Source organism: Chlorocebus sabaeus, chromosome X, assembly GCF_047675955.1.
Source record: "Chlorocebus sabaeus isolate Y175 chromosome X, mChlSab1.0.hap1, whole genome shotgun sequence".
Classification (NCBI taxonomy): Eukaryota; Metazoa; Chordata; class Mammalia; order Primates; family Cercopithecidae; genus Chlorocebus; species Chlorocebus sabaeus.
The window spans coordinates 106,279,373-106,290,398 of NC_132933.1; the positions used below are offsets into that span (position 1 = coordinate 106,279,373).

The 11,026-nt window shown below is 44.9% G+C and overlaps 1 pseudogene; it reads left to right on the forward strand.

Moving 5' to 3' along the window:
• The first annotated feature begins 5,173 nt into the window (after window positions 1-5,173).
• On the forward strand, window positions 5,174-6,263 carry LOC103231865 (glyceraldehyde-3-phosphate dehydrogenase pseudogene; annotated as a pseudogene).
• The last annotated feature ends 4,763 nt before the right edge of the window (window positions 6,264-11,026 follow it).

Genomic DNA, 11,026 nt, shown 5'->3' on the forward strand with positions numbered 1-11,026 from the left:
ACAGTGTCCTGAGGACAATAAACTGCAAACTGCAAAAGCACCTGGTCTGTGGCCCTGACCAGCATCTCTCCATATCCTGATTCTGCAGGAACAGGTATTTCTTCAGAAAGAGAAGGGACTGATGTTTTAGATGTGACCAGATGCAGGGCACGCTTTTATTGCCATGCCAGCATTTGCTATTCATGATGTTAGTATTCAAAAATTAAGAAACACCCTGCTTGGGACATTGATGTCTAATAATCCATTGGAAGAGAAGACTGGAATCCACCACTTACTAGCTTCTTGGGCCTCATTTCCCCCTTTTCTCCCACAGCTGAGGACCACCTATCCTAGATGGCTGCTGTTATTGTTCAAAGGAACATCTTTAGAGCCTCAAGCCCAGGAATAGCGCATGGCAGGCACCTGGTAAATGTCAGTTTTCACTGTCCTCTCCCGACACTATGAAACATGCTGTGCTCTCTGCAACTGCTCCTGTGGATTTCCATAGGCAGGAGAGTATCCAGTATTAAGTGGAGCTGGTATTTTCAGAAATGAAGCCCCTTTCCTTATTTGTGCCAGCCCGTTTTGTCTTGGGCGTATGTGCATTGCATTATTGCCCACTCTGTATTTTATTTGCGTCTGTTAACGATGGCCAGGTTCAGAGATACCACCCTATTTATTTCTAGAGGAGAGGTGAACTGATAACTTTCTTTTCTCGTATCATTATCTCTAGGTAGGAAAGGATTAATAGAGTTAGTGTGACAGTGTCCTGTGGACAGCATAGAAACCGCCCCAACCTCCGCCCTCCCGCAAGCTGCAGAAGTACCTGGTTTGTGGCCTTTGCCAGCCTCTCTTCATATCCCGATTCTGCAGGAACAGGTGCTTGAACATTAGGAGAAGGGGCTGAATCTTTGGATGGGGTTTCATGAAGGGCACACCGTTACTGGGATGCTAGCATTTACCATTCATGACACTGGCATTTGGGTATCATGAAACACAGGAAAGTTTTTCCAACCCCCACCGTATTAACTGTTGGGATCTACTAATCCATTAGAAGAGAAGACTCAAATCCATCACTTACTGACCCGTTGGACTTAAGTTCCCTCCTCGTTGTCATAGCCAAGCACCACCTGTCCTAGATGGCTCCTGTTTTGTTCAGAGGAACATCTCTAGAGCTGCAGGCCCAGGAATAGCCCTTGGCAGGCACCTGGTAAATGGTGTTTTCATTTTCCTCTCTCCCACACTATGAAACATGCTGGTGCCCCTTTTGGACTTTTCCATACTGTGGGCTTCCCTTTTGCCATTTCCTTGCACAGGTGTGCCTGTGCCTGGCACCAAATTTGCCCAGGATCACCACTTGTATCCACCTGCAGAGGCTTCTTATTGAGTTGAAATTTATTTTATTCCTGATGCTACAATATTATTTGCATTGATACCCAGTCCACAGTTTGTTTCAGTCATCCTGGTGCGGTGGGCCTTCTGAAATCCAGTTTGAGCCTCCCCTTATCAAAGGACTTGCAAGGTTGTCAGGAAGTTCCAGACCTCAGCAGCAGTTACTGCAAGTCACTGCTGGGCTTTTTCCACATCTGAAGGGCAGAGGTCCTGAGTAATTGCAGTGGGCAGGAGCTGAGTCATGCTTGATTTCTTGCTGTGGTTTGGCATGTTGCTGATGGTCCCTGGAACCTCCCTCATCCTAGATCCTTTCCCTCCAGTAAGTGTGGCGACAGGCCCACCAGGCAATGCCTTGATGACATTCCATTTTCTGAACTGTGTGAGTTCCTGTAGGGAAAGGAAAGCCAGTTACAAGTGGTCATCTCCTACCTGGATGGCACTGCTCTGTATATGGCTGCTCTGTGGATTTTCACAGGGAAGGGAGTATCTAGAGTTGAGTGTAACTGGAATAGACAACAAAGGAATGGGGAATACATGCAGGGGAACTGGTTGATTGCCTAAGATAATATCATGAAACCAATCTCATGCCTGTCTGGTGGCTCAGAGGTTAGAGCTCCAGTCTTTGAGTGACTGTGCCCATTGTTGAGAGTTATATATACTATGATAAACACCAAAGGTAGGAGTCTTCAGCTAGCCTCCAGGTGGCTCTATTTTAGAGGTCTCTTTCTGTTCTTGAAAGATAGTACAGGAAGTCAGAGTATAATAAGATGTACAGTGAATTTAGATGATGCCAGGCCTTGTGCTATGTGATTTACATTAATTACTTCATTTTAAAATCTTTTTTTTTTTAATACAGAGTTTCATTCTGTCACCCAGGCTGAAGTGCAGTGGCGTGATCTCGGCTCACTGCAACCTCCACCTCCTGGATTCAAGCGATTCTCCTGCCTCAGCCTCCCGAGTAGCTGGGATTACAGGCGCATGCCACCACGCCCAGCTAATTTTTGTATTTTTAGTAGAGACGGAGTTTCGCCATGTTGGCCAGGCTGGTCTTGAACTCCTGACCTCAGGTGATCAGCCCGCCTCAGTTTCCCGAATTGCTGGGATTATAGACATGAACCACCGCACCCAGCCCATTTAAAAATTCTCAACCTTTGTCATTATTATGATACCCTGTCTTACAGATAAAGAGACTGAAGCCCACAGATATCAGGCAACTCGCCAAAAGCTTCATAGCTGATAAATGAACTCAGGATTTAAGGTTAGACAGTTTGGCTCCAGAACATACACCATTGATCTTGACACCATTCTGCAGTTATTAGAGCACCCTATTTACAAAAAAAGGATCAGGGTGATTACATGACTTGCCCAATTTGGACAGCCAGTGAGTGGCACAATTAAAACTAACACCTAGGTCTCCTGACTTCAAATCTCATTCTTTTTTCAGGCTGACATTTGTCTTATCCCAGGTCCTCTGGAGCAGTGCATCTCAGACTTGAATGCACATTGGGATCCCCTTAAGGATCTTGTTAAATTGGAGATTCTGATTCAATACTTCTGTAAAGGGCCTGAAATTCTGCATTTCTAACAAGCTCCCAGACAATGCTATTACTGCCGGTCCTCAGACTATGCTTTCAGTCAAAAGAAGATTTGAGCAACCCTCTGGTTTAGCAGCTGTGGCTTTCAAGCAGGAGAATTTCCTTAAACGCATATCTACCTACACACACATACACACACACACACACACACACACACACACACAAAGACACAGCAGGTGTGTTCTCTGAGTCTCACTTCTGAGACCCCTTAACAATTCCCTTCTGGGGTGAAGAGTCTGAGGCCCAAGGAGGGAAAAAACTCTTCAGGGAGTCATTAACAGACTGGAACTAGGACCCATTCCACTTGACTTCTCAGCCAATGTTCCTCCCTCCCCTGTTCCTTCCTCCATTGCATGAGGGTTTCTGGGGAGAACAGTAGTAAAGGAATGGGCATTGTTCAATGTCACATTATTCATGACTTTGCAGGAAAAAAACAAGGTGATCCTCATGCCAGGTCTTCTTGCCCGCCATGCTGTACTGAACACATGATTTAGCTGCCCGGGAGGATTCAACTGTACTGAGCCTAGGAGAAACGTCAAAATGGTTCCCTTCAGAAATCTGCCTGCCCATGCAGCTACCATCCTGGGGAAAATGTAACTACAGCAACCTCTCAGATGCTCAGACACCATTTGTAAGCCCAGTTGCCTGCCCACAAACTCTAGGAATTACCAGTAGCTAGATGCATACTACAACTTTTGTACTACTATGGTTAGGTCAAATTACTGATTAGAACCAAAATTTAATGGCTCAGATACAATTTCTTTCTTGCTCACACAAGAATCAACCATGGGTATTCCATATTGACAGGCAGTGCCCCTTCGTGTAGACCCAGCCTGTTGTCATCTCTGCCCTCTTCAAAATGGCTTCCAAGGCGCTCTGGGCATCATCATTCCTGGAAGTGAGAAAGAATATGGATGACTATAGCTCAGGGTTTACAACTAGCTTTCAGGATCACCGTGGTCAGGAAATTGTTTCTGCTACCCAGAGGACAGAAAACTGCAGAAAGCCATTGCTGATAGCATGAGTATCCCATTGGCCCCAGCATGATTAGCTTAGAAAGGAGTTTAACAGGGTGCTGTGAAAACTCACATCTGCTCTTCCTGCTAGAGGAAAAGTATGGCTTCTAGCTCCCTTCTCTCTTCCAAATTTTCTTCAGAGATTGCATTCGCAAGGGAGTCTGAGAAATAGTCTCAAGGCCTCCAGCCTCTGAAATCCAGGGAAGAGAATAAGAGTGGGAATGTTGTGGAGTGTCAATAGACAATACCTGGTGCATCTTTGAAATTCACATTAAAGTTGAAAGATTTGTCTCCCTTTTCTTCCTTCCATACTGAAGTAGAAGACTGCAGAACCCTATAGTGTCACTGCAAACTGAGGCATCAGCTGCTGAGGCAAGCAACAATAGTTTGTGCCATGAAATTTTCTTTTCCAGGTCCTAGACTCCCTGGGTATAAAGTTAGCCCTAGTTTATGCTCCCCAGTATTCTTGTGGCCCTGGTTTAAATGTGTCCCCTAAAATTCATGTGTTGGAAAGTTAATCCCCAGTGGAACATTGTTTAGGTGGGGCCTTCAGTTTAAGAGACGATTAGGTCATGAGGGCTTTGCCCTCATGAATGGATTAATGTGGGAGGGGGTTCGTTATTGTGGGAGTGGAGTTCTTATAAAGGATGAGTTTGTCCTCCTCTCTTGCTCTATCTCTCCTCTGTGATGTCTTCTGCTATGCTATGATAAAGTGAAAAGGCCTTCATCAGATGTGATGTGGCTCTTCAGTCTTGGACTTCCCAGACTCCAGAACCATGACCCAAATAAATTCTGTTAACTAAAAATTATCCAGTCTGTGGTATTCTGTTATAGCAGCATAGAATGAACTAAGACAGAAAATTGGTACTGAGAAGTGGGGCAATTGTTGTAACAAATGCCTGAAAATGTGGAAGCACCTTGAAATTGGGTAATGGTTAGAGGCTGGAAGAATTTAGAAGAGCAGACTAGAAAAAGCCTAGGTTGCCGTAAATGGAGCATAAAGGTCATTTCTGGTGAGGGCTCAGAAGTAGACAAGAGCTGTAGCAAAAACCTAAATCTTCTTAGAGATTAGTTAAGTAGCCATTGTATTGTGTCATTCTTGCATTGCTGTAAAGAAATACCTGGCTTTCTGCTCCTCCTGTTCAACAGACAGCTGCATCTTCTCTTGCATTGCTGGCCGCATCTCTGAGACACCATGGGGAAGGTGAAGGTCGGAGTCAACGGATTTGGTCATATTGGGTGCCTGGTCAGCAGGGCTGTGTTTAACTCTGGTAAAGTGGATATTGTTGCCATCAATGACCCCTTCACTGGCCTCAACTACATGGTCTACATGTTCCAGTATGATTCCACCCATGGCAAATTCCATGGCACCATCAAGGCTGAGAACGGGAAACTTGTCATTAAATGGAAATCCCATCACCATCTTCTAGGAGTGAGATCCCTCCAAAATCAAGTGTGGTGATGCTGGCACTGAGTATGTCGTGGAGTCTACTGGCATCTTCACCACCATGGAGAAGGCTGGGGTTCACTTGCAGGGGGAAGCCAAAAGGGTCATCATCTCTGCCCCCTCTGCTGATGCCCCCATGTTCGTGATGGGCATGAACCATGAGAAATATGACAACAGCCTCAAGATCGTCAGCAATGCCTTCTGCACCACCAACTGCTTAGCACCCCTGGTCAAGGTCATCCAGAACAACTTCGGTATTGTGGAAGGACTCATGACCACAGTTCACGTCATCACTGCCACCCAGAAGACTGTGGATGGCCCCTCCGGGAAACTGTGGCGTGATAGCCGCGGGGTTCTCCAGAACATCGTTCCTGCCTCTACTGATGCTGCCAAGGCTGTGGGAAGGGTCATCCCTGAGCTGAACGGGAAGCTCACTGGCATGGCCTTCCGTGTCCCCACTGCCAACGTGTCAGCGGTGGACCTGACTTGCTGTCTGGAAAAACCTGCCAAATATGATGACATCAAGAAGGTGGTGAAGCAGGTGTCGGAGGGCCCCCTCAAGGGCATCCTGGGTTAAACTGAGCACCAGGTGGTCTCCTCCGACTTCAACAGCGACACCCACTCTTCCACCTTTGATGCTGGGGCCGGCATTGCCCTCAATGAACACTTTGCCAAGCTCATTTCCTGGTATAACAATGAATTTGGCTATAGCAACAGGGTGGTGGACCTCATGGCCCACATGGCCTGCAAGGAGTAAGAGCCCTGGACCACCAGCCCCAGCGAGAGTGCAAGAGGAAGAGAGAGACCCTCACTGCTGGGGTGTCCCTGCCACACTCAGTCCCCCACCATACTGAATCTCCCCTCCTCACAGTTTCCATGCAGACCACTTGAAGAGGGAGGGGCCTAGGGAGCCCCATCTTGTCGTGTACCATCAGTAAAGTCCCCTGTGCTCAGCCAAAAAAGAAAAGAAAAGAAAAGAAAAGAAATACTTGAGATTGGGTAATTTATAAAGAAAAGAAGTTTAATTGCCTCACAGTTCTGCAGGCTGCACAAGCATGGTGCCAGCATCTGCTTGGCTTCTGGGGAGGTCTCAGGGAGCTTTTACTCATGGTGGAAAGCAAAATGGTAGCAAGCATGTCGTGTGGTAAGAACAGGAGCAAGAAATAGCAAGAGTGAAGATGCCACACACTTTTAAACAACCAGATCTTGTGAGAACTCACTATCACAAGGACAGCACCAAGGGGATGATGCTAAACCATTCCTGAGAAATCCAGCCCCATGATTCAATGACCTCCCACCAGGCCCCACCTCCAACATTAGGGATTACAATTGAACATGTGATTTATAGTGGACAACATCCAAACTATATCAGTTGTGATCAGAATGTTGGTAGAAATACAGACAGTAAAAGCCATTCTGATGAGGTCTGACAGAACTGAGGGACAAAGTATTGGAAACTGGAGTAAAGGCCATCCTTGTTATACAGTTGCGAAGACTTTGGTGGAATTGTGTTCATGTCCTGAGACTTTGTGGAAGGCAGAGCATAAGAGTGATGAAGTAGGATATCTGGCAGAAGAAATATCTATGTAGTAAAGCATTCAACATGCTGCATGGCTTCTTTTGGCTGTTCACAGTAAAATGAGAGAAAACAAATGATTTAAAGGCAAAATTTATAATTAAAAGGGAAGCAGAATGGAAAGATTTGTAAAACTTCCAGTCTGGCATGTAAAGAATAAAAAAGGATTTTTGAGAGAGAATACTACGAGTGTGGCCAAGTCACTGTTTGCTAAAGAGATTAATATGGATAAAAAGTTCTATTCATCAATATAGTGGGAGAATGACTCCAAAGGGATTTCGGAGATCTTAAAGGCAAGCTAGGATTTTGAAAGTAGGGCTTCCAGAGAGTTCCCTGCAGGACCTCAGCATTCACTGCCCTGTGCCAACTTGGGACTCTGCCCCCTCAGTTCTGCACAGTGCTGCTCAGTCACCTGGCCATGGCTCAAGAAGGCCCAGGTAGGGCTCATCCTACCACTTCAGAAGGTACAAGCTGTAAATCTTGCTGGCGTCCACATGATGCTAATTCTGCAGGCATTCAGAATGTAAGAACTATAGGGCCATGTCAGATTTCAAGGATGTAATGGACAGCCTGGCAGCCCAGGCAGACTTGTCACAGCAGTAGAGCCACCACAGAGTCCCCCTAGGGTATTACTTAGTGGAGTCATTGGAGTGGGGCAGCTCCCGAGACTACAGAACTGTAAGGCTAGCAGCATGCAACTCCAGCCTGGGAAAGCTGCAGGCATGAGACTTCAACCAGTGAGAGCTCCTGGTGGTCTGAGCCCGGCAAAGCCATAGGGGCAGCACTGCCCGAGGCCTTGGGGATCAAATCGCTACCCTAGTGTGCCCAGAATGTAAGGCATGAAGTCAAATGAGATTATTCTGGCTTCTTAAGTTTCAATATTATTTTCCTTCTTGGGTTTTGGACTTATTGGGGATCAGTTACCCCTTTATTATTGCCTCTTTCTTGCTTTTGGAATGAGAACGTCTGTCTTATGCCTGTCCTACTGTTGTATTCTGGAAGTGGATAACATGTTTAATTTCACAAGCTCACAGCTGGAGGAAAATTTGCCTCAGGATGAATCATACCTTGAGTGTTACCCATATCTGATTTAGATGAGACTCTGGACTTTTGACTTTTGAGTTGATGCTGAAACAAGTTAAAACTTTTTGGGTTACTGAGATGGAATGAATGTATTTTGCCTGTGAGAAGGACATGAATTTTGGGGGCCAGGTGTGGAATGCTACGGTTTGAATGTGTCTCCCAAAGTTCATGTGTTGGAAACTTAATCCCTAATGCAGCAGTGTTGAGAGGTAGGATCTTTAAGAGATAATTAGGTCCTGAGAGCTTTGCCCTCGTGAATGGAATACTGCTATTGTCTTGGGAATAGTTTCCTGATAAAAAGATGAGTTTGATTCCCTTTCCTCTCCTTCTCACCCATATGATGCCTTCTCTCATGTTATGCAGCAAGCAGGCCCTCACCAGATGTGGCCCCTTCATCCTTGACTTCCCAAACTTGAGAACTGTATGCAAAATAAATTTCCATTTGCTATAAATTACCAGTTTGTGATATTCTGTTATAGAAACATGAAATGAACTAAGACACTTGTATACACTTTTACACGTGTGTACTTGTGCATGTGCATATACATGCACTTGCAGACCCATATCTCAGACAGAAAATCTCCCAGTGTCACAGTGGAGAAGCTTAAAACATTCCTAAATCATGGGACAAAGGATGCTTTAGATGAGTTGCGAGAACTTCCTAGATTCTGCCCAAATGCCACTGGCCTCAGAGGCCAAGTCTGCAGTCATGGAGGCCTTTAGGCATGGAGCATCCTCCTGTGCACTGAACTTGAAGGAAAATTCCAGGATTTCTTTTGTGTGGCACCTTTGAGAGCAGTCCCATCAATAGAAACAACCTATTCACCCTCCTGAGAGCCCCATCTACTCAGTGAACACCCAATGAGCATGAGCAAACTATAATGAAGGAAGAGTTGTGTTTCCCAAGTTGGGTTCCTGATGAAGGAATTCTTGAGTCAATGATTCTGGCGTACAGGAATCTTTTGCTGGAGAAAATGAAGCTAAATGAGCTGGAGCAAGACTGATAAACCCATTGCCCTCCTGCTGCTGTTATATTCTTCCACATCCATGGCCACTGTTGTTTGTCAATAATTGTACTCTTTCTAGCTGAGGTCAGACAAGGTCTTAAAATCATTCTCAACGGTATGTTCTAGACTATCTCTACTAATCAGAATTGGCAAATATGTTGAACTGTATTTACCATGCCTGCCCAAGGGTAGCATTTCACAAAATGTGTTCCACAAAACATTGGTTCTCTGGCGTATTAGCAAGTATGATGTAAGAGTTCTGTAATTGCGAAAACTTGGGAAACATTGTATACAAATATTTTTTCATGTTAGGACTTCTAGAACCTGTAAAATGCTAATTTACTCTATAGGTCTCCCATAATACACTTTCCAAGTGTGTCCCACTATAGAAGTTATTCCAAAGATCATATAGAGAGACTAAAAAGATTATTTGCTGAATAATAATGTGTCCTCTAGTTGTCTCAAAATAGGTTAAGTAGGATAAATGGCTGCTGATTCTCCAAATTGAATGAGGGACTGCTTATGATCTCAACTTCTCACAAGGTTGCTGGGCAGCTGTCATTTTTAGCACTCCCCTGAACAACCGGCATCCAAGCTTAGATAATTGTCTTCTACTTACAATGGCACTTTCATGCTCTACCTATGAAAAGGAAGAGAAGTAGGGGATAGGGGTCCTTTGCTGGTTCATCCAGTTGCACCCAGCCCAAGCATGTGTCTCTGCAAGATAACGAAGGAATGTGAGATCTGTGCTTTTTGCTGACCCATGCATGTGTGACCTGCCTGCCTCAGTGATACTTTCTGGTGATTGACTGAGACCTTTACTTGATAGCAGTGCCTAATGTGGAGTGATCATGGCAGAAAAGTTTCACTGTTTCATTCAAGGGTTGGGAAGCATCCTCTCTGAGTTTGAGGACAAATCACCCATAATGCTCATGATCAAATGGCCTCATTTTCTGTGGCCCATAAATGTCCCTAAACTGACAGGCAATTTGAATTGATAGCCTTTTGATCGTATGGCCAGAATGTCTCTAGGTTACAGAAACACTCCTGAATGGGCAGTTCATTTGGCCCTAGGTAGTTAGTCACTGGGTAGTTACAATGTCTGGAGGCCACAGATATACACCTGAATGAGCAGATAATTTGGCTACATCACTATGGTAAAAAAAAAAAAAAAAAAGGAGGCTGAGATACAAGGCTGCCTATTATTATATTTCTCAGCTTTTCTATGTTTGAGCTTTAAAGATGAAGAGAAAGTGACAAAAGAGAGCCCACTCCCCACCAAATCTGGTCACTATTGTGGCAGCTGATGCAGCCCAACTCCTCAGATTCAATCGTTATACAATGTACCAGACAGAGGACTTTTGGATAAAATCAGGTATAGCTAAAAATGTTACAATTCATGGAAATAATAATAAGACTTCTCCCAAGACTGGTAGTACCACGCAGGGCTGAAGAAATCTCTGGGAGACTGGATTATCTGTCAATATGATAAAGGGGTGACATTCATGCAGTTGAATGAAGCAAGTGGTGAGTAAAATGGTGGTCAGTATGGAACTCTGCAGCAGAATGACTCTGGTGAGCATTGACCCAACAGCCAGCAGTAGGGATCAGATATGTCTACTGACATATCTGGAATATGTCATATATGTCTGTTCCTGAAATGGGGGTTCAGGGGAATTAGGTTCACACACACACATGGGGCAGGGGCATCCCTGAGCTCCTGATAGTAAAGGTAATAGCCCTCTGAGGTTGGAACTGCTTTGAAACAGCTTGCCATTTTAGTATGGTTACGTGGGAATCTTGGGAGTCAAAGTTCCTGGGAGTCCAATGATAAGCCTTGACTCAAAATGGTGAATGGGAATATAGTGCGACCTTTGAAGTGGAAGATGCCCCTAACTTTGCTCCTTCAACTAGACAAATCATAATGGATG